Below are 24,243 nucleotides of genomic sequence, written 5' to 3' on the forward strand. Positions count from 1 at the left end.
TATTCATTTTGAGAGACAGAGAGCTTGAGCAGGGAGGGGCAGAGACAGAGGGAGATAGGATCTCAAGCAGGCTCTGAGCTGTGCTCTGAGCCCACCATGGGGCTTAATCCCACAATTGTGAGATCATAACCTGAGACAAAATCAAGAGTCCAATGCTTAACTGACTGTGCCACCGAGGCACCCCCCCACACTTTGAATGTGTTAAATCATTTCAGTGTGTGGGGTGCCTAGCTGGCTCAGTTGGTACAGTGTATGACTCTTGACCTTGGGGTCATGAGTTCAAGCCTGATGTTGAATGTAGAGATTACTTAAAAATAAAATCTTAGGGGCGCCTGGGTGGCTCAGTCGGTTGAGCATCCGACTCCGGCTCAGGTCATGATCTCGCAGTCTGTGAGTTCGAGCCCCGCGTCGGGCTCTGTGCTGACAGCTCAGAGCCTGGAGCCTGCTTCAGATTCTGTGTCTCCCTCTCTCTCTGCCCCTTCCCTGCTCATGCTCTGTCTCTCTCTGTCTCAAAAATAAATAAAAACATTTTAAAAAATTTTTTTAATAAAATAAAATCTTAAATCATTTCAATGTGTTATTTATTTAAGAGGTTTTTTTTTAACTTAACTTTACAAGGTAGCTCTCAAAATAATATTAAGTAGAAGAAAACAAACATATCATATGAGTACATGGTATACGATTCCATTTATACAAATTATAAAACTAGTCAAAATGAATAAAAGGCAAAAAAAAAAAAATGAATAAAAGGCAGGCTAGGAGACTTACGTCTCCCTGTTTCAATACTTACACAAAGTTACAGTAATAAAAACAGTGTGGTACTGGCATAAAGACAGACATACAGACCAATGGAATAGAACTGAGAGTCCAGAAGTAAACTCATACATCTACGGCCAATTTGTTTTCAACAGGGGTGCCAAGAGCAGTCAGTGGGGAAAAATATTTTCTTCCACATATGGTGGCATGACAACCAGATATCCACATGCAAAAAAATGAAATTGGATCCCTGTGCCATACTATATGCAAAAATTAATTCAAAATGCATCAACAACCTATATATAAGGGCTAAAGCCATAAAACTTTTTAAAATATGTATTTACTTTTGATGAGAGAGAGAGAGAGAGCACACATGAGCTGGGAGGGGCAGAGAGAGACGAGAGAGAGAATCCCAAACAGGCTCCACACTGTCAGTGCAGAGCCCAACATGGGGCTCAAATCCACGAACTGTGAGATCATAGCCTAAGCCAAAACCAAGAGTCAGACGCTTAACCAACTGAGCCACCCAAGCGCCCCATAAAACTACAAAACTTTAACAAGAAACCATAAGGTTAAATCTTCATGAACCCTGGATTTGGTGATGAATTCTTAGCTATGATACCAAAAGCACATACAACAAAGAAAAACTAGACAAACTGGAATTCATCAAAATTAAAAACTTTTGTGCATTAAATGCTATCATCAAAAAAGTGAAAAGATAACCTATAAGTGGTAGAAAATATTTACAAGCCATATATCTTTAAAAGGTCTAACACCCATAATAAGGCTCAGTCAGTTGAGCGTCCGACTTCAGCTCAGGTCATGATCTCGCGGTCCGTGAGTTCGAGCCCCGCGTCGGGCTCTGTACTGTCAGCTCAGAGCCTGGAGCTTCTTCAGATTCTGTGTCTCCCTCTCTCTCTCTGCCCCTCCCCAACTCATTCTCTCTCTCCCTCCCTCTCTCTCCCTCTCCCTCTCTCTCAAAAATAAGTAAATAAACTTTTAAAATAAATAAATAAACAAATAAAAGTTCTAACACCCAGAAGAGATAAAGAACTCTTACAACTCAATAGACAACGAAAAGACAAACAATTTTAAAGTAAGCAATGGACTTGAACATACAAGACATACACATGGCCAATAAGCATATAAAAAGATGCTCCACTTAACTAGTCATTAGTGAAATGCAAATCAAAACCACAGTTAAGATACCACTTCACACCCACTAGGATGGCTATAATTAAACAACGAAACAAAACAAAACAGAAAAGACGTGCTAGTGAGGACGTGGAGAAACCGGAACACTTGTACAATCCAGGTAGGAATGCACAAGTGGTGCAGCCTCCGTGGAAAACATCCTGGCAGTTCCCCAAAGAGTTAAACATACAATTAGCGTAAGACCCGGCAATTCCAACGCTAGGTAGGGGCTCATCCCTGTTGTAGCAGGTACTAACCCAAAAGAATTGAAAACAGGTATTCAAACAAATACTTCTACGTGAATATTTATAGCAGTGCTATTCACAAGAGTCAAAAAGTAGAGGCAACTCCAATGCCCATCAACAGATGACGCACAAACGAAATGGGGTGTATTCATACAATGGAACGTTATTTACCTCTAAAAAGGAATCGAGTGCCAATACCTGCTACAGCCGGGATGAGCCCTGACAGCATTATGTTAAGTGAAAGAAGCCAGACACAGCTGGATGATTCCATTTCTATGAAGTGTCCTGAACAGGTAAATCCCAAGAGACAGAAAGTAAATTGGTATTAGCCATACGCTGGGGGGAGGGAGAACAGGAAATGACTGTTTCGTGGGTACAGTCTCCCTTTGGGGAGATGAAAATGTTCTAGAACTTGATAGAGGTGGTCATTCGCACAGCACTGTGAGGGTATAAAACGTCACTGAATTGTACACTTCAAAATGGTTGATGTTGTAAATTCAAAATGGATGAAAGACCTAAATGTGAGACAGGAAACCATCAAGATCCTACAAGAAAAACAAGCTGCCACCTCTTTGACCTTGGCTGCAGCAACTTCTTACTTGACATGTCTCCAGAGGCAAGGGAAATAAAAGCAAAATTGAACTATTGGGACCTCATCAAGATAAAAGGCTTCTGCACAGCAAAGGAAACAATCAGCAAAACTAAAAGGCAACGAATGGAATGGGAGAAGATATCTGCAAATGACACATCGGATAAAGGGTTAGTATCAAAAATCTGTAAAGAGCTTACCAAACTCAACACCCAAAAAACAAATAATCCAGTGAGGAAATGGGCAGAAGACATGAATAGACACTTTTCCAAAGATGACATCCAGATGGCAAACAGACACGTGAAAAGAGGCTCAACATCACTCATCATCAAGGAAATGCAAATCAAAACCACAATGAGATTACCTTACACCTGTCAGAGTGGCTAAAATGAACAAGTCAGAAAACGACAGATGCTGGTGAGGATGTGGAGAAACGGGAACCCTCTTGCACTGTTGATGGGAATGCAAACTGGTGTAGCCGCTCTGGAAAACAGTATGGAGGTTCCTCAAACAGTTTAAAATAGAACTACCCTACGACCCAGCAATAACACTACTAGGTATTTATTCAAAGGATACAGGAGTGCTGATTCACAGCAGTACACGTGCTCCAATGTTTACAGAAGTGCTTTCAACAACAATCAAATTATGGAAAGAGCCCAATGTCCATCAACTGATGAATGGATAAGAAGTTGTGTACCTGTATACAATGGAATACGACTCAGCGATGAAAAACAAATGAAATCTTGCCATCTGCAACAATACGGATGGAACTGGAGGGTATTATGCTAAGTGAAATAAGTCAGTCAGAGAAAGACAGATATCATATGATTTTACTCATATGTGGAATTGGAGAAACTTAACAAAAGACCATATGGGAAGGGAAGGAAAAATAAGATACAGAGAAGGAGGCAAACCTATAAATACTCTTAAAATACAGAGTACAAACTGAGGGTTGATGGGGGTGCAGGGTTGGGGAGGTGGGGAAAATGAGGGATGGGCATTAAGAAGGGCACTTGTTGGGATGAGCACTGGGTGTTGTATGTAAGTGATGAATCACGGGAATCTACTCCTGAAGCCAAGACTACACTGTATGTTAGCTAACTTGAAAATCAATTAATTAATTAGTTAATTAATTTAAAAAATGACTGAATTGGGGGCGCCTGACTGGCTCAGTCAGTTAGCATCTGACTCTTGGTTTCAGCTCAGGTCATGATCTCATGGTTCGTGGGTTCGAGGCCCACGTTGGGCTCTATGCTGACAGCATGGAACCTGCTTAGGATTCTCTCTCTCTCTCTCTCTCTCTCTCTCTCTCTCTCTCTCTGCCACTCCCGCTTGACCTCTCTCTCTCTCTCTCAAAATAAATAAATATTTAAAAAATTAAAATGGTTGATTTTATGTTGTGTGAATTTCACCTCAATTAAAAAAAAAAAAAAAAGATGATGACATCAGGCTAGGGATTGGCATCACCTGGAGGCAAGGGTCGTGCCTGGAAGGAGCACGAGGGCAGCTTCTGGGGGACTGGGTTCTGGTTGCACTTGCATGTGAAGTTGTAAAAATGCAGCTACCAATATCCTAAAGATGTGTGCTGTGTCCTCCTTGTATGTCACAAAAGTAAAAGGAAGTTTTGTTTTGTACTCTTTAAAGGGGAAGTTCTTGCTGCAGTTAGGACGGTGACAGCAGCTTTTATCTGGTGACAGGGCCAAGATGAGGTTGATGCAAGTAAGATAAATCATGCGAGCCCAGGGTCAGATCCTGTCTTTGTTTTAAAGACTGACACTTTGTTCTGCGTGGCATTTTTGTATTTGTTTTGTTTTGTTTTGTTTTGAGATACTGTCATTAAGACAGTATTTACTTTAGCTACCGAGTTTTGGGCATCCTCTTAAATGTTGCACCCCTGACGAGTGCCTCGCTCACCTCCCCCTACTCCCAGCCCTAAATTTCAACCCAGCACCACTGGTGAACCAAGGGACATGCAGCCTGAATTGCAAAGGCGACCGGTCCCCAGCTGCTTCCCACTGGCTCCACCCAGAAGGCTCACATACACAAATATGTGGGGTGCTTCCTGAAGTGCCTGTCTCAGCCTCAAGACGCACAGTTAAGACCCCTGCCCTTCTCCCTGACTCTCCACCAAGCCTCCTGACCCCACAGCTTCCCGGCTCCTGAGAGGCAGCGCTGCTCGGCAGGCAGGGACCCAGGGCCACACACTGCCTGCCAAGGAGCTGGGTAAAAGGTAGTAGCCACAGTCGGTCATGGGGAAATCTCCGGAAGACCCTCGTAAATGAGCACGCCCTACATCCATAATCCTTAGCAACATTCGCTTCCGGAAGTATTATTTCGCCCTTTGTCTTGTGAGTGGGCAAAGGTGAGCACAGGTGTCTTCAATGTGCATTTCACGAAATAAGATACAGGATGTGGCATTACTTTCCCAGTACCTTTCTCTCTCTTGAACCCCCCCGAGATTCACTTATGAAATCAGGCCCTCCCATCATGAAGAAAAATTTTAAGACTGTGTCACTTTTCCTAAGATGTAATAGGAATTTTTAAAATAAACAGATATTTATGAAGCAGTGTCTTTTTTTAAATTTTTTTTAACGTTTATTTATTTTTGAGACAGAGAGAGACAGAGCATGAACGGGGGAGGGGCAGAGAGAGAGGGAAACACAGAATCGGAAGCAGCCTCCAGGCTCTGAGCCATCAGCCCAGAGCCCGACGCGGGGCTCGAACCCATGGACCGCAAGATCGTGACCTGAGCTGAAGTCAGACGCTTAACCAACTGAGCCACCCAGGCGCCCCTTTTTTTTTTTAATTTTTTTTTTAACGTTTATTTATTTTAGCAGTGTCTTTTTTTAATGATAATTTATTTTTGAGAGAAAGAGATAGAGCAGGGGAGGGACAGAGAGAGGGGGGGACAGAGGATCCAAAACGAGCTCTACGCTGACAGCCAAGAGCCTGATGTGGGGCTCAACCCCATAAACCATGAGATCATGCATGACCTGAGTTGAAGTTGGATGCTAAGCCACGCAGGTGCCCCTGAACAGCACATTTTTTTAATGCAGCAAAGTAGAGATTTCTATCGCAAAGAATGTGATAATTTTTAACATTTAAGAATTTAGTACATCCTATGTAGTTAATAAAGGTACGTTGTATAGAAAGAAAAGTTTTAAAAACCATTTTATTATAACAGGAATATAACATATATCTACATCTATATGACCATATGTGTGATATATATACTTTATCTTAAAATAGAACGAAATTCTGGAACAACACAGCCCAACAGAAATTTCTGCTATGATGGAAATGTTTTATATTTTCACTGTCCAACATGGTAGCCATGAGCCACAATTGGCTGTCAGGAACTTGAAATGTAGCTAGCATGAGTAAGGAGCTGAATTTCTAATTCTATTTATTTTTAATTAGCTTAACTTTATTTAAATGGCACATGTTACTGTACTGTATTAAACCGCACAAATATCTATAGCATTTTGAACACGTTTAATTCACTCAACATTGAGTGAATTCAATAAACAAACGTGCTTCTCAAACACTAGTACCTATGTACATGATAACACTAATAGGTTAAAAAGTATAATGTAAACTAGACTCCAATAATAGTCACACAAAAATATAGAAAAAAAAAATTTAAAGACCATACATGACCCAGATTTAAAAACCTAGAATATCTCACTAAGGTATTTTCTCAAAAGATTAGAAACAGTGGCCTAATGCATTGAACCCAGGAAACCAGCAGAACAAAATAAAGCAAAAGTACTAATAATTAGGAAAATGATGGCGATAACTTGGGTGGGGCATGAGGCCAGCTCTCCTTTAAATAGGACGGTCAGGAAGACATTTTGTGCCAACATCTACAGTTGAAAGTGAATGAATCATATGAAGGAATACACAGAGAGGTGACTTCTAAACCCAGGTTTATCGATTATTGACATTTTGGGCCAGATAATTCTTTGCTGTGGGGATGGTCCTGTCCACTGCAGGATGTTTAGCAGCAACTCTGGTCGCTCTCATCCCTGCCAGTAGCCCCTCCCCCTGCCCCAACTGGAGATACAACCAAAAGTATCTCCAGAAGCGGGCAAGTGTCGCTGGGGAGAGAGGAGGGGAGAGGAAGAAGAGGGAATAGCCCCAGGAGCGAACCACTTGTCTAGACAAACAGAGAGTAAATGCAAAGGCCCTGAGGTGGGACAAGACTTGCCAAACAGCCTGCCAAGTGCAGTGCTGGCAGGAAAGATGATGCTAGGTAAGGCAATGAGATGTGGGGCCTACACGCGCAATCCCTTGTAGGAATCTGGGTTTTATTCTAAGAGAAAGGACAAAACATCGAGCCACTGAAGGGTTTTAAAGATGCACAGGACGTGACCTGCTCCGTGTCTTTAAAAAGAGCACTGATTTGGAGAACGGTCTGCAAAGCGGATTACTTAGTAGAGAGAATTGCATAGTGTTAACAGCCCCGGCTCTTACCTGTTGATGAGCTTCTCTGTGCCTCAGTTTCCTCATTTGTAAAATAGAGATAAGAATAGTACACATACCCTGTCAAAAACACAAGAAATAACAAGCGTTGGTGAGGACGCGGAGAAAGAGGATCCCTCTTGCCCTGCTGGTGGGAATGCAAACTGGTGCAGCCAGTCTGGAAAACAGTATGGAGGTTCCTGAAAAAAACTAAAAATAGAACTACCCTATGATCCCATAATTCCACCACTCGGTATTTCCCCAAGAAAATGAAAACACTAATTCAAAAAGATATATGCACCCCTATATTTATTACAGCATTCTTTACAATATTCCAGATATGGAAGCAACCCAAGTGTCCAGCCATAGATAAATGGATGAAGAAGAGGATATACAGAATGGAATATTACTCAGCCATTAAAAAAGAATGAACTCTTGCCATTTGTAACAATATGGATGGAGCTAGAGAGTATTATGCTAAGTGATGTAAGTCCGTCAGAGAAAGACAAATACCATATGATGTAACTCATATGTGGAATTTAAGAAACAAAACAAACGAATAAACAAAGAAAAGAAGACACAAAGAAAAAACAGACAACAAACTAACTGGTGGTTGCCAGAGGGAAGGCGGGTGGGGGTGGGTGGAATAGAAACAGGGGATTAAGAGAGAAATGTACAGAATGGTTGAATGGCTATATTGTACACCTGAAACTAATACCATATGGTAACTATACTGGAATTGAATAATAGATAATTTTTTAAAAGCAAGTAAAATAATAAGAATAATAGTACACATACCCTGAGGGTGATTTTGAAGATCAAAAGGAACCAGGGTTTGGGGCACCTGGGTGACTCAGTCGGGTAAGTGTCCGACTCTTGGTTTTGGCTCAGGTCATCATCTCACAGTTTGTGAGTTCAAGCCCCACATCAGGCTCCAAGCTGACAGCACTAAGCCTGCTTGAGATTCTCTCTCTCTCCCTCTCCCTCTCTCTCACTGTCTCAAAATAAAGAAATAAACTTTTTTTAAAAAGGGACTAGGGTTTATAATACACTTAGAATGGTGCCCGGCACATGGCGAGTGCTTTGTAAGTCATTTACTCTTTATTACGACTGCATTAATCCAGATAGAAGGTGATATGAGCTTTGAGCGATGACAGTAAAAGTATTTCTGGGAAAGGGCTGCAGCTGTAGAGCACCATGGAGTTAAAAGGTTTACTGAAAAGGCAAAAGCTTGGAGAGAAGTAGGCAAAAAAGAGCTCTGGGGGAGGTGGATGGGTGAGGCGAGCGGGCAGGGAGAGAAAGGAAGTAATCATGGACGACTTTGGCGGTTCCAGCCGGGCACTCGTGTAGATGGGGGTCCCCTTTATGCAGTGGGAAAGACGGGGGGTCAATTTAGGACATATTAGATTTGAAACATTCGTGTGGCTATTAATAGCTGATCAGTGGGTCAGAGCACAGGGAAGAGTCTGGACTGAAGATATAAGCCTGCTCATCATTTGCAAAAAGAAAACACTGGATGATTTAATTTACTTAGTAATAATATTTCAACGATTGCTTGTAATAGTACAGTCTGTAAATCACCTAAACAGCCACCAAGAGGGGACTGGTTAAATATACCGTAATAGGATCATAAATGAAATAGCATAGAACTGATAAAAGAATAAGTCAATTTTATATATCCTGATACAGAATAATCCACAAGAGACAGTGTTCAGTAAAAAATAAATAAATAAATAAATAAGCAAGGTACACAACAAAAATATATCACAGACTGCATCTGTGTGCAGTTCCATGCCTGACCACAAAGAATAAATTTGCTAACACCATTATTTTCATGGATATTTCTGGAAGGATACACAAGTGCCAGCAATTGTAGCAATGGCTGGAGGGCACTAGTTGGAAATTTACTTTTTACTCCATGTTGTTTAGTATCATTGTATTTAAATTTGTTTAATGTTTATTATTTTTTTCATTTATATTCTTTATGTATTATGTATCTATGTGTCTATACGATATATGACTATAGGCCATTCATAATCAGAAAGCAATGCACACTAAACTAAAAATTAAATTGGGCCCAAAATGTAAAAGTTGGATCTTTAATAAGCTGGATCTCCTGGAAATGTCTTAGCTATAGAACAGCACAGAAACTATAATGTTTATTATTTTTGAGAGAGAGACAGACAGAGTGTGAGCAGGAGAGGGGCAGAGAGAGAGGGAGACAGAATCCGAAGCAGGCTCCAGGCTCCGAGCCGTCAGCACAGAGCCTGACGCAGGACTCAAACTCACAAACTGTGAGATCATGACCTGAGCCAAAGTCAGACACTTAACTGACTGAGCCACCCAGGCACCCCAGAAAGGTTTTGTGCTAGGAGTCACCCCCACCCCCAGATCCATCCATTCCCATCCCTCCAATAGCTCCTGGAAGGATGAATGGACAACATCTGCCTGATTCTCACCTAGAGAAGCTGAAACACGTGCTTTCCTACACACCGCACTCTGGAAAAAGAACACCCATCGACATTTTCTGCCTTTCCTCCCTGCCAGCGAGCAGCAGAAATGCCTCCAACATAAAGGAAATATTTCAGATTTTTTTCCTTTTCCCCATCTAAGTGTTGAACTTCCCTTCACTTTGGGGTAGCCTGACCCAGAGTAGCTACAGGATGCTGCATTTGTACGCAGCTCTATTGGCTGAAGCCAGCTGGCAAGGGGTGCTGGGTAATTGTCAGCCTCTTCAGAAGGAGTTAGGGATATTACGAGCTTGTAAATCAGGAGACAGCAGCTTGCTTACAAAGCGACTTTGCCCAAGATGGGTCCTGACTTTGAAAAGCTAAGATAGAAGTGGCCTCGGAGAACTGTGGGATCTCTGCCTCCCCTTTTTTGCCAAAAGCCAATAAAAAATTTTTTTTAAAAAAAAGCTAACTCTGCTCACATTCCACGAGGATGAATCTTGTTTATCCCTAGGCACAACTGTACCTGCCAAAAAACTGCTAATTCGTTTTCCTTCTACTGGAGAGACTGAGTCAGGACTCGGGAGGGCTATTCTCGCCTCTCAGGCAGAACTTTCTGGCCCTCCCCTGACTCTGTGCAGTTGGAGAAGAACTAAAGTTAGCCAAGCCAAAACCCTGAGGTGGAGCCCAAAGCCCAAGCAGCCCCAGAGTCTATGCTCTCAAGCATTTGTGCCAACAGCTGCAGCACAGGAGACATGCATGAGAATTTTTTTTTTTTTTTGTAACGTTTATTATTGAGAGACAGAGGGACAGAGAGTGAGCAGGGGAGGGGCAGAGAGAGGAGGAGACACGGACTCTGAAGCAGGCTCCAGGCTCCAAGCTGTCAACACAGAGCCCGATGCGGGGCTCAAACTCCGAACAGCAAGATCGTGACCTGAGCTGAAGTCGGATGCTCAACCGACTGAGCCACCCAGGTGCCCCACGCATGAGCAAGATCTTACCAGCAGGCACATCCCTGCCTCCAGGGGACGCTCTAGCCCCATTCTTTGGAAACCAGCAACTCACCTCTCCACGTGGCTCCGACCACCCTTGAGAGAAGAGGGAGCCACGGCAGTTAAACTTATCCTCACTTACAAGGTTCCTCTGCTTTACATCTCCAATCTCTTCCCACTCACTCCCCCACCCATCGCTACATTAACTAGGTCTTTTATGTTCTATATTCTGATGCTTCGACACCTGGGATGACTGCCCACCCCCAGGGTTAGCCAATTCCTAGAGATAATACACCATTCACCCACGAGTGCACCTTTCAACTGCAAACAAGCCAATCTCATTTAATCCATTTGGTCTACCAATTTCACTTAGTTAACCAGTCGGATTTGATGGTGTCCACATTCTCAACCATCTCCTTATCAGGTTCTCACACTCCAAGCTACTAGCCTTCATCACAGGGCCAGGTACCGGCCAACTGGAGTCACCCCTGTGCCCCCAGAACCCACTACAATTATTCAAAGTGGTAATCCTAAACCTGTTTATCTTGCCTCACACATTCTTTCCCACGGAAACCCCCTTCTCCCTCCTCTGCCTCCTGATTCCCAGATTGGCCCCCTGTGGATCGTGCATCCCTCCTCTTTGGATCTGTGGGTATAACAAACTGCTTTTCGAGGGCAGTCATTTCCTGATCTGTTAGTCTTTACTTAACACGCTGAGCATTCCCTCACTGAAACGTGCCCATTTCTGTGGTGTGGCCCTCTCCTGGCCCTCCTGGCCTTCTGCCACTCCTTCTCACACTCCTTTGTTGCTATTCCTTAAATATCAGTGCTCCTTCAGATCCTGTCTCAGGTTCTGTTTTCTTTTAGGCCTGCAACCCTCCCTGGGTGCCCATTACCACCTGTTTGCCAACACCTGCCACATATCCACCCTCCACCTAGACCTCACTCCTCAACCCCAACTTGGACCTCTCCACATGTGTATCCCACGGGTACCTCAAGCTCAACTTGTCCGACACGAAATTCACGATCTTTTGCCCCAAAACTGCCTTGTCTCTTCCATCCTTCAGAAGAGCCGCACCAGAAACCTGGGAGTTCTTGCAACCCTCACCAAACACACCCAGGGAATGCCTATGTATTATGAGTTCTCCAAACTGAATCTCCCTCACCTGTCCTATTCTCCTCCATCCCCTCTTTCAAGCTCTCAGCCCCCTCAGCTAAGCTCCTATGCTCCCGGTTGCCCTACACCCACTACTGTGCACCTTTCCAATCCCACACCATTGCCCTGACTTCCATTCACCTCTCCAAAGTGCAAGTCTCGGGGCGCCTGGGTGGCTCGGTCGGTTAAGCGTCCGACTTCGGCTCAGGTCATGATCTCGCGGTTTGTGAGTTCGAGCCCCGCGTCGGGCTCTGTGCTGACAGCTCGGAGCCTGGAGCCTGCTTCGGATTCTGTCTCACTCTCTCTATATCCCTCCCCGACCAGTGCTCTGTCTCTCTGTCTCATAAATAAATAAATAAATAAATAAATAAATAAATAAATAAATGTGAAAAACAAGTGCAAGTCTCATCACACTTCCACTCTGCTTTAGAGATTTCCATGGTTCTCCACTGCTTATTGGATAAAATCTAACATCTTTAGCCTTGCAGATCCAGTCTCTTGTGATCTGGCTCCTTTTCCTTCCCCAACCACATCTCAGGTACCACCCCTCCTCCCATTCCATGCTTGAGCCACACAGAACTTCAGAATATGCAGTTCCCCAGACACACTTCCTTCCTCCATGACTTTGCTTCTGAGAATCCCTCTGTGGAGAGTGCCTTTCTTCTTCTTTCCAGAAAAACAACCACTGCTTTCTCCCAAGCTCTCCTTGGAATCCCTCCTTTTTTTTCCCTTGTAGGCAGTACCTATAATACTTGATTGTTCTTATTTTTTATACTCATTCAAAAATATGTATTGAATAATTAAAATGTCAATAATCCAAGATAAAGAATCTTAAAAGCAGCAGGAGAAAAGCCACTACTTACATATAAAGGAAATCCCACAAAGCTATCAGCTTATTTCTCAGCAGAAACTTTACAGGTCAGAAGAGAGTGGCAGGATATATTCAAAGTGCTGAGAGGAAAAAACCTACAAACAAGAATACTCCACCTGTCAAGATTATCATTCAGAGTTGAAGGAGAGAGAAAGAGTGTCCCAGACAAACAAAAACTTAAAAAGATCACCCCACCAAACCACCCTTAAATGTTAAAACAGGGCACCTCGGTGGCTCAGTCGGTTAAGCATCCAACTTCAACTCAGGTCGTGATGTTGTGGTCCATGAGTTTGAGCCCCGCATTGGGCTCTGTGCTGACAGCTCAGAGCCTGGAGCCTGTTTCCGATTCTGTGTCTCCCTCTCTCTCTGACCCTCCCCCGTTCATGATCTGTCTCTCTCTGTCTCAAAAATAAATAAACATTAAAAAAAAGAAATGTTAAAAGGACTTCTTTAAGGAGAAGAAAAAAGGCCATAACTAAAAGAAAATTATGAAAGGAAAAAAATTCACCGACAAAAGTAAGCATATAGTAAAGGTAGTAGATCAATCACCTATAAAGCTGGTACAGAGGTTAAAAGACAAAAGTAGTGAAATAAATTATATCTACAATAATTAAAGGTACATAAAAATAAAAAGATATAAAATACGATGTCATATACATTGATACATCGAGTAAAAATGCAATGCTTTGAGAATGTATTTGAACTTAAATGATTGTCAATTTAAAATAGACTGCTATATACACAGGATATTATATACAAACCTCATGGTAACCACAAGCCAAAAACCTATAAAAGATACACAAAAAAACAGAGATAGATATCTAAGCATAACACTAAAGAAACTCATCAAATCAGAATGGAGGAGAGCAAGAGAGAGAAGAGGTACAGAGAATTACACACACACACACACACACACACACACACACACACAGAAAACAATTAACATAATGGCAATAAGTACATACCTATCAAAAATTACTTTAAATACAAATGGACTAAATGTTCCAATCAAAAGACACAGGGTGACTGAATGGATTTAAAACAATAAGAGTCGTCTGTATGCTGCCTATAAGAGACTCACTTCAGGCTTTAAGATACATGAAGACTGAAAGTGAAGGGATGAGAAAAAGATATTCCATGTAAATGAAAGTGAAAGAAAAAAGCTGGGGTAGCAACATTTATGTTAGACAAAACAGACCTTAAAACAAAAACTGTAGGGGCACCTGAGTGGCTCAGTCGGTTGAGCATCTGACTTCAACTCAGGTCATGATCTCACAGTTCACGAGTTCAAACCCTGTGTCAGGCTCTGTGCTGTCAGCTCAGCAAAAGCAGTTCTAAGTGGGAAGTTTACAGTGATATGGGTCTATCTCAAGAAATAAGAAAAATCTCAAATAAACGATCTAACCTTACACCTAAAGGAACTATAAAATGAACAACAAACAAAGTCCAAGGTTAGCAGAAGGAAGGAAATAATAAAGATCAGAGTAGAAATAAATAAAATAGAGACCAAAAAAAAAAAAATCAATGAAACTAAGAGCTGGATTTTTAAAAAGATAAACAAAATGGACTAACCTTTAACCAAACTCATCAAAAGAGAGAGAGAACTCAAATAAATAAAATCAGAAATGAAAGATAAATTTCAACTGACACCACATAAATACAAAGGACTATAAGAAACTACTATGAAAAGTTATACACCATCAAATTGGAAACCCAGAAGAAACAGATAAATTCCTAGAAGCTGTCTCCCAAGGCTGAATCAGGAAAAAAGAGAAATTCCAAATTTCTATGAGCCCAGCATTACGTTAATACCAAAATCAAAGACAAGAAAGAAAGAAAGAAAGAAAGAAAGAAAGAAAGAAAGAAAGAAAAAGAAAGATAGGGAAAAGAAAAAGAAAAGAAGAAAAGAGGCCAATATTCCTGATGAACACACAGATGCAAAAATCCTTAACAAAATATTAGCAAACTGAATTCAACAATACATTAAAAGGATGATTCACCACAATCATGTGGAACTTATTCCAGGGATTCAAGGATGGTTCAATAACCATAATCAATCAACATGATATACCCTATGAAGAAAATGAAGAATAAAAATCATATGATCATCTCAATAGATACAGAAAGAGCATTTAAAAAAAGTCAATATTCATTCATGATAAAAACTCTCAACAAAGTGGGTATAAAAGGAACATACCTTGGGGCACCTGGGTGGCTCAGTCGGTTAAGTGTATGACTTTGGCTCAGGTCATGATCTCATGGTTCATGAGTTCAATCTCCACATCGGGCTCTGTGCTGACAGCTCAGAGTCTGGAGCCTGCTTCAGATTATGCGTCTCCCTCTCTCTCTACCTCTCCCCCACTCACGCATACGACCCCCCCCAAAAAATAAACAAACATTAAAAAAATTTTTTTAAAGAAGGAACATACCTCAACTTAATAAAGGCCATGTATGACAAAATCACAGCTAACATCATACTCAGTGGTGAAAAGCTGAAAGCTTTTTCTCTAAGATCAAGAACAAGACAAGGACTTTGACTATTTGTATTCAACATAGTATTGGAAGTCCTAGTTATAGCAATCAGACAAGAAAAAGAAATAAAAGGCTTCCAAATTAGTAAGGAAGAAGTAAAACTGTCACTATTTGCAGACTGATACTGTACATAGAAAACCCTGAAGGCGCCACCAAAAAACAACAACAAAGAAAAATCTGTTAGCGCTAATAAACAAGTTCAGTAAAGCTGCAGGATACAAAATTAACATACAGAAATCTGTTGTGTCTCTACACACTAATAATGAACTAGCAGAAACAGAAATTAAGAAAACAATCCCATTTACAATTGCATCACAAAGAATAAATTATCTAGGAATAAACTTAACCGAGGAGGTGAAAGACCTATACTTCTGAAAACTGTAAGATACTGGTGAAAGAAATTGAAGATGACACAAATAAATGGAAAGATATGCCCTGTTCAGGAATTGAAAGAATTAATATTGTGAAAATGTTCATACGACCCAAAGCAATTTACAGATTCAACGTGATCTCTATCAGCGTTCGCTTCGGCAGCACATATGCTAAAACTGGAACAATACAGAGAAAATTAGCATGGTCCCTGTGCAAGAATGATGTGCAATGCAATGCCTATCAAAACACCAGCAGTATTTTTCACAGAACTAGAACAAAAAACTCCTAAAATTTGTGCAGAACCACAAAAGTCCCTTGAGTGGCCAAAGCAATATTGAGGAAGAAAGAACAAAGCTGGAGACATCACAATCTCAGATTTCAAACTTTATTACAAAGCTTTAGAAACCCAAACAGTACAGTACTGGCAGAAAAACAGATACATCAAAATGAAACGGCAACCTACTGAACGGGAGACATATTTGCAAATGATATATCTGATAAGGAGTTAATATCTAAAACATATAAAGAATTCATACAACTCACCTCCAAAAACAAACAAAAACAATGTTATTTTAAAAATGGGCAGAGGGGCACCTGGGTGGCTCAGTCGGTTAAGCATCTGACTTGGGCTCAGGTCATGATCTCGCAGTTTGTGAGTTCAAGCCCCACATCGGGCTCTGTGCTGACAGCTCCAAGCCTGGAGCCTGCTCCGGATTCTGTGTCTCCCTCTCTCTCTGCCCCTCCCCTGCTTGCTCGTGCTCTCTCTCTCTCTCTCTCAAAAATAAATAAGCATTAAATTTTTTTTAAATAAATAAAAAATGGGCAGAGAACCTGAACATTTTTCCAAACAAGATACGTGATGGCCAAAAGACATACGAAAAAGACGTTCAACATCACTAACCATCAGGGAAATGCAAATCAAAACCACAATGAGATCACCCCACACCAGTCAGCAATGGCTAGATCAAAAAGACAAGAAATAACAAGTGTTGGTGAGCATGTGGAGAAAAGGGAGGCCTTGCGTTCTGTTGGTGGAAATGTAAATTGGTGCAGCCACTATGGGAAATAGTATAGGGGATTCCTCAAAAACAGAACTACCATATGATCCAGCAATGCCATTTCTGGGTATTCACCCAAAGAAAATGAAAACACCAACGTGAAAAAATGTATGTACCCCTCTGCTTAATGCAGCTTTACAACAGCCAAGATCTGGAAGCAATCTGTGTGCTCATTGATAGATCCTTGGATGACGATGTGGCATATATTCACAATGGAATATTACTCAGCCACAAAATAGAATGAAACATGGATGGCATTATGCTAAGTGAAATGAGTCAGACAGAGAAAGACACATGTATGATTTCATCTACATGTGGAATCTAAAAAAACAAACAAACAAAAAAACCAGAAACAGACTTAAAAATACAGAGAACAAATTGGTGGCTGCCAGAGGAGAGGGGGGTAAGGAAATGGGCAAAATAAGTGAAGGGGATTAAGAGATACAAACTTCCAATTGTAAGATAAATAAGTCACATGGATGAAAAGTGCAGCATAGGGAATATAGTCAACAATATGGTTAATACCTTCATCTGGTGACAGAGAGTAACTACACTTACTATGGTGAGCATTTCTTAATGTGATTGTCGGATCACTGTCATACACCTGAAATTAGTATTATACTCTACGTTAACTAACGAATTTAAATAAAAACTTAAAAAATATATATTGTTTGGGGGCGCCTGGGTGGCTCAGTCGGTTAAGCGTCTGACTTCAGCTCGGGTCATGATCTTCACAGTTTGTGAGTTCAAGCCCCGCGTCGGGCTCTGTGCTGACAGCTCAGAGCCTGGAGCTTGCCTCGGATTCTGTGTCTCCCTCTCTCTCTGCCCCTCCCTGAATTGTGCTCTGTCTCTGTCTCTCAAAAATAAATTTAGAAAACATGACCAAAAAATATATATTGTATGTCAACTATACTTCAAATACATACATACATATATACATACATACATACAATTGAGAAGCGACTTTGTGCTGGGACCTGGAGGTCCCAAAGATATAGCAGTAAACAAGACAGACACTGACCCTGACCTCAAGGCAGTGTCTATCATACCACCTTGTTTCCCAGGGTGTCCTCCTAACACTGCTCTGAACATAGTAAAAGAGTAAAAAACCACCTGGCCAGGAGAGGGTCTACATGGCCCTCTGTTCATCCCGTATTCTGTCCCTAGAGTAATTTTTCTAAAGAAGGCATCTATCTGTACCCTTCTGTAGACCACTGTTGACTCCCCATCACCCATGCCCAAAGAGACAAGGGCTTCCTCGGCTGGCTCTTCCCCATTTCTCCAATGTTCCCTCTCAACGTGCACTGTCTCAGACAACCCCAAACTGCCTGCATTTTCGCATACCCACTTTGCTTTGCTTTGTCTCTATGCCTTTGCTCGTACCATCCCCTCTGTCTTAATGCCCTTCCTTCTCTTCATCTGGTTCATTTGTTATCTATTGCTGTATATCAAACCACTCAGACTAGTAACTAAAGGCAACCACTATTCTGTGAATCATCAGTTTGGTTACAGATCAGCTGGAACAGTGCGTAGATATGCTCCAAACTGAGTTGGCTGGGCTCACCCATGCACTATGGTCAGCTGACAGGTGCACTGGGGCTGGATGCTCCAAGAGGAACTCACACAGTGTCTAGTCATTGGGTGAGGCTGCCAGCTGGAGCATCTCAATTCAGGCTTCTCCCCTTGGCTAGTCTGGGTTCCTCATGTGGCAGTTGGGTTCTCCAAGAAGCAAGCCCTAATGAGCAAGCACTTAGGAAGTCTCTGCCTGCATCACATTTGCTGAAGTTCCATTGACCAAAGCATGTCATAGAGCTGAGCCCAGAATCAATGTGGAAGAGGTGTGACTCACTGGGGGGACATTAACAGAGCAACCTACCAGTCCGCCCTCTACCCCTACCAATGCACAGCCTCCCCACATGTGAGATATACTCATCCTTCCCAAAACACCCAAAATAGTATTCAATCATGACACCAGGCTCAAAGTCTATGATCTCACAATGTGAAGCAAGTCTGGATGTAGCTGAGCCTCCTGGGGTACAACTCCTCAGGTGTGGCTCCTCTTGACTGACAGACCTGTGAACTAGCAAGACAAGACATCTGCCCTCCATGTGCCCAACACACAACTGTGAAGCAGGCATAGAATAGCCTCAATAGATATTCCCATTAAAAGAGAAATAGGAGGTACATAGCAATCACTGATTCAAAGCAATTCTGAAATCCAGCCAGGTTCTGTTATCAGGACCCCCCTCCTTTGGAAGCAGGGATGTTACTTGAATAAAGTCCAGTTCTCCTTGGCTTCTAGTTATACCCGCTTGGCTCCTGGATCTACCCTCTGAGAGGATTTTCTTTTCCATAAGAAAAATCCCTTGTGACTATTGGCCAGCTTACTGCCCATAGAAAGTTGGGGGCCCAAAGTCCTCCTTTCCCTTTTTTAACTATTTCCGTTCATGTTAGCCCAAACTAATAGAGTTTCTTCCAAAACAGTACTCTTCAAAACTTTATGGATTTTCTATGAGTATTATTGGGTTCACTTCTTGCACCAAAAGCCACATACATAGTTACTTTCAAGAAGACTCTACTTCAGCTATGGAACAACATCTTTAATATTCTTAGGAACCCTTTTGTTTAACTGAGAAGGCCTACTAGACACCACCTTAAATCCTCTTGGGGTGTTAACAGAGGTTCTACGATCATACCCTTGATTTCATCTTTATCTTTAGGCCAATTCTTACTTTGGGAATCTGTCGCCTGCTGGAGAGACTGAAAATGAGAACTACTTTTCTTTTCCAACCCAGAAAACTGGACAGATCCTTGTTTAGCTGATCTCTCCCTTATAACACCTGACATGCCAGCTGGAAGCACCTGGATGGCACTTTTAACATTCCATCTCCATATCTCTTAAGCCAAACCCACAAATTCATTAGGCACACTTTCTGCCAGTGGCCACAGCACTATAGAACACTGGTCACCCTTGGTCCAAGCGGTTTCCAGCTCCCTTGCCAGTACATTCACAATTCTTATTGCCTGTCCTTCAAGCCTTCACCCATCTCCCTGTTCCAAATGCCATCTGTTCAGTGTTTTAAGATAGCATCACACTTCTGGGCACCCATATATGTATCAGATGTCTATCATTACATGACAAACCACCTAAAACAATAGCTTAACACAACCACTATTTTGTTAAACTCATGAATTCCGTGGTTAGGGATTCAGACTTGTCTCTGTCCCACAACATCTGGGGCCTCTACTTGAAAATCTGAGCAGCTGGGTGGACAACTCAAACAGCTTTGGGGCTGAGATTATCTGGACACTTCTTTATTTACATGTCTGGAGTCTGGGCTGAAATGACTCTGAAAGCTAAATTCACCCAGGACTGCCTACCAAAGTGTCTACACCATGCCTCCCCATGTGACAAGGGCTTCCTTACAGCATGGCCTCAGGATACTCAGACATTTTATACCGAGGCCCTAAAGTGAGTATTCTAGCAAACAAAAGCTATAAGGTCTTTTAAGATGTAAATTCAAAAGTCTTTTAGCATCACTTCTGCCATATTCTATTGGCTAAAGCAGTTACATCCCCATTAAGATTCAAGAGGGGGAGACACAGACTTTACTTCTTGATGAAGCAATATCAGAATTTGTATCCAGGTTTTAGAACCAGCTTAGTAGGCTTATCTGGGATGCTTTATTTCTGTTCTATGTGGCATCAGTAGGAATTACACATGCTTGTGTGATCGCACATGCTTTTATGACCATGTGGCAGTCAACTGGGGGCTACTGAGGCACCTCGGTTCTCCACACGGCTAGCTCCAACTTCCTCACATGGCAACTGAATTCCAAGAAGGCAAGTCTGAACATACAAGCACTTACCAAGCTTCTGTTTGCATCTCATTTGCTGATGGCCCATTGGCCAAAACAACGCACATGGCCAAGCCCAGAACAAATGTGGAAGGGAATCACACAAAGGGCATGGGTACCAGGACGCATGATTCACTGGAGACTGTTAATGTAACAACCCACCACACCTGGGCAACTCCCATTCACCCTTAAAGACTCAATTCATGTTTCTCCTCCAAGAAAGCCTCTCTGACAGACTGGGTGGTCACTTGCCCCTCCTTTGGGGTCCCACAATACTCTGTGCACATCTCTACCTTTGCCTTTACCCTACTGTTTTCTAATTATCTCTATACCATTTCTGTCTCCCCCATTGGACAGCCCTTTGAAGGCAGAGATTGTGCTCTGTTGATCTTTGTAATTCCAGGGTCTAGCCCCATGCCTAGAACAGTGTGCCCAGAATAATGTTATTTAATCATACATCCATGAATAAAAGTCTTTTTTTTTATTTTTTTTTTTTGATGTTTATTCATTTTTGAAAGACAGAGAGAGACACGGTGCGAGCAAGGGAGGGGCAGATAGAGAGGGAGACACAGAAGCCGAAGCAGGCTCCAGGCTCCGAGCTGTCAGCCCAGAGCCCGACACGGGGCTCAAACCCACAAACCGTGAGATCATGACCTGAGCCGAAGTCAGACTCAACCGACTGAGCCACCCAGGTGCCCCAAAGATTTTTAAATAAATGTTGAAAATTATACCTCCATGGTGCTTTGTCCTCTTGCCCTCTTCCCTGTGTTCTAAGAGCTAACTTTCATTTTTTGTCATACTCTCCAACCAAACATGAACTTCAGAAAGTGACCTCACTTGGAGAGTTCACCTCAACTAGAGATTAGGAGAGGCCGCGCAGAGTAGAGCACTTATCCCAAGATGTTTGAATTTCGGAGACCAGTCATGGTTCCAAAGAAATTTGCAGATCAACACAAAGTTACCAAATTTCCCTTCTTGCCTTTGGGCATTAAAAATACACATGCCACCCACCGCCATCACTCCAAAGAAGCAGAAAGGCATAACCTTAGAAGGAAAGCGTAGGCCTTCCCAAGGAAGGGCAATTATGTGTGATAAGACCTCAAGTAGCCCCAAATTGGGACTCAACAGTATGTGCTGTCTTGACATCTGATAAAATTTGGAGCATCTAGCTAGCCACAAGTCCTTCTTCCAGCTTGGCTCCTGCTAAGTAGTTCCCCTAGCCAATCGACACTCTTTATCATGGGGACTAGGCATGGTTCCTGATTGTCCCTAATCAGCGGGCTTCAGTTCCATGCCAGCCCACAGAATTAGTCAACAAGCCAACCAAATCCTCCGGCTGGAAACGGGCATCCCACCGTTTAGCCAACAAAGCCTGCCTCCCACTGCTCCTGGCTGTTCACTCCGCTGTGCAACTCCTGTGTGCAGGGTCCTCCTCTGGGCTGTGAGCATACATGACCAATAACCTACTGTCGATCTCACCTGTCTGGTGTCAGGTGCCTTGCGTTCAGCCATCTCTGGAACCCAAGGGTGAAAATCCCTCCCTCATCAACACGGTGAGGAGGCGGTGATCAGAACAAGGTGGCAACCTGATGGCTATGTTAGAGCGTCCCACACTGTCCTCGTTTTTCTTATTTCACCATGGACCAGAGAAATCAGTCTAGTAGAAGTCTGAAGTCCCACCCCAGGGCCAGTGGAGACCACTGTATGTGGAGTCAGGAGATCTAGGATACAACTAGTCCTGGTAGTGCTCCAAAGTATTTGTCGGTCCTTTGACAAATCATTATCCTCTTGGACCTGTTTCCAGCTATAAAATGATAGAACAGCTTCTGTCACCTGTGTGATTCTATAAACCCGATCTGATGAAATCGGTGAAGAAGAGTGAATGGCTGGGAGTCCTATGGTCACCCTAAAGGAATATGCATTTTTAGAGGAGTTTTCACCCCGCGTGTCTCTAGCTAGAGCAACCGGAGATGATGCGAAAGTCAGTTCTAAGGACCCAATAGGGCAGCCACAGGCTGTCAGGAAATCTTGCTTTGGGTGGATTCCTCTAAACCCTTCCTGCTTTCAGCACCCTGATCCTGTCCCATTAGCAAATAGGAGGACCTCTTTTTTTCTTTTTAAGTTTATTTATTTTATAATCTTTTTTAAATGTTTATTTTGAGAGAGAAACCACACACATGTGAGTGGGGGAGGGACACAGAGAGAGAGACAGAGAGAGAATCTCAAGCAGGCTCTGCATTGCCAGTGCAGAGCCCAACGCAGGGCTCGATCCCACGAACCATGAGAGCGTGACCTGAGCCAAAATAAGAGTCGGATGCTTAAACAACTGAACCACCCGAGTACCCAGCAAGTGGGAGTTTTTAAATCTCCCCTTCGCCATCTGGTCCATCCCTGCCCCCAGATTATCTCATATGAACCATCAATTCCAATCAGCCAGAGATCTTGCTTTAGCAAACACACAACTGCCATACCCTCTGGAGTCCACACTCCCCTCCCCTTCCCGAGGTAAAGTGCTTGGGGACCCAGAAAGGAGGCCAGGTCCTCATAACCTCATCAAAATAGCACAGCAAAGCTTTCCATCCAACAACGCTCAGAGACTCGGCCACAGCGTGGGGAAGAGCATCCAGGGTCTCGTCCAGCCAGAGCCCTGATAGCTTCTGTAGTTAAAATGCCTCTGGGTATTCCCATGTTCTGCCAAAAAAGGAACAGTCTCCAGTCCCACCTGTGTGTGTGTGTGTGTGTGTGTGTGTGTGTGTGTGTGTGTATGAGAGAGAGAGAGAGAGAGAAGAGGGATAGGCCCCAGCCTAAAGCAACTGTGCTCTGATAGGAAAGGTCCCTGGACTAAGAATCAGAAAGCTGTTAGGCGAAAAAAGAACACAATGCAGGGAGTGACAGGGAGGAGGCCAGCATTTCTGGCATGTAGCAGGAAGATAAATGGACAAGATGAAATGGTGGTGAAGGCTGACAGCCAGGACACCCAGGCCCTTAAAAATTATCCTACAGACAATGAGAAGCCAGACTGCCTGATCTATGAAGAGGGATGATCTTATTAGGCCAGGGTTCTGCAGTTCCCAGACCCTGGGGAGCCTGTGAAAAGTGCAGACACAGGCAGCAGGAATACTGGACTAGGGAGACCCCAGGTGGGCAGGGACGACTGCATTTTTCATAAAATGCCCCCAGAGCTTCTGCTATTTACCACAGTGAATTACCCCCTACACTGGACCATCCTCAAAGCTCCTTGCAGTTGGAAGGTTCCATCATGCTCAGTACTAGGAGGCTACCTAACCTCCCAGGGAGGCAGAGGGAAGTAAATCTCCCACTTGCTAGCCCAGGGATGACTTCCAACAGTGCTACTGCAGTAATGGAAACTGCAGTTAAGGTGCCAGGGCTGACTGCTATGAAGAAATAGGAGAAGGGGCAGGCAGATGGCCGGGAGGCAGGGCCAGCCTACAGGATGTCCCAACCAGAATTCACAAAAAGGCCATGAAGATGCAAATCAAACAAATAAACCTTCATTCAAAAAAATTCACCTCACCTGTGGGTGGGAGCGACAAGTCATTGGCACTGGCCACCAAAAAAAAAAAAAAAAAAGAAAAAAAGATCCGAGGGCTTCTGGTGACTTGACATTGATTGAGCTAGGGTGGATGCCCCAGGGAATCAAAAGCCTAGTTTCCTCCATTCCTTTCTAGCAGTCCTATCTTCTCCCC

At 42.9% G+C, this 24,243-nt stretch overlaps 1 long non-coding RNA gene and 1 pseudogene across 3 annotated transcripts in view; one reads left to right on the plus strand and one right to left on the minus strand.

Moving 5' to 3' along the window:
- The window catches only part of LOC109278515 (uncharacterized), a 291,024-nt gene that overhangs the window by 230,184 nt on the left and 36,597 nt on the right, over nucleotides 1–24,243 (minus strand). For all 3 annotated transcript variants that reach the window (XR_008421279.1, XR_008421280.1, XR_002085704.2), the window contains exon 3: nucleotides 7,261–7,329. This is a non-coding gene — a long non-coding RNA (uncharacterized LOC109278515). The remainder of the gene's footprint in view (nucleotides 1–7,260; nucleotides 7,330–24,243) is intronic.
- LOC128776291 (U6 spliceosomal RNA) lies at nucleotides 15,770–15,883 on the plus strand (annotated as a pseudogene).

This window comes from Panthera pardus, unplaced genomic scaffold (genome assembly GCF_024362965.1).
Source record: "Panthera pardus isolate Hobbes unplaced genomic scaffold, ASM2436296v1 HiC_scaffold_12, whole genome shotgun sequence".
Taxonomy (NCBI): Eukaryota; Metazoa; Chordata; class Mammalia; order Carnivora; family Felidae; genus Panthera; species Panthera pardus.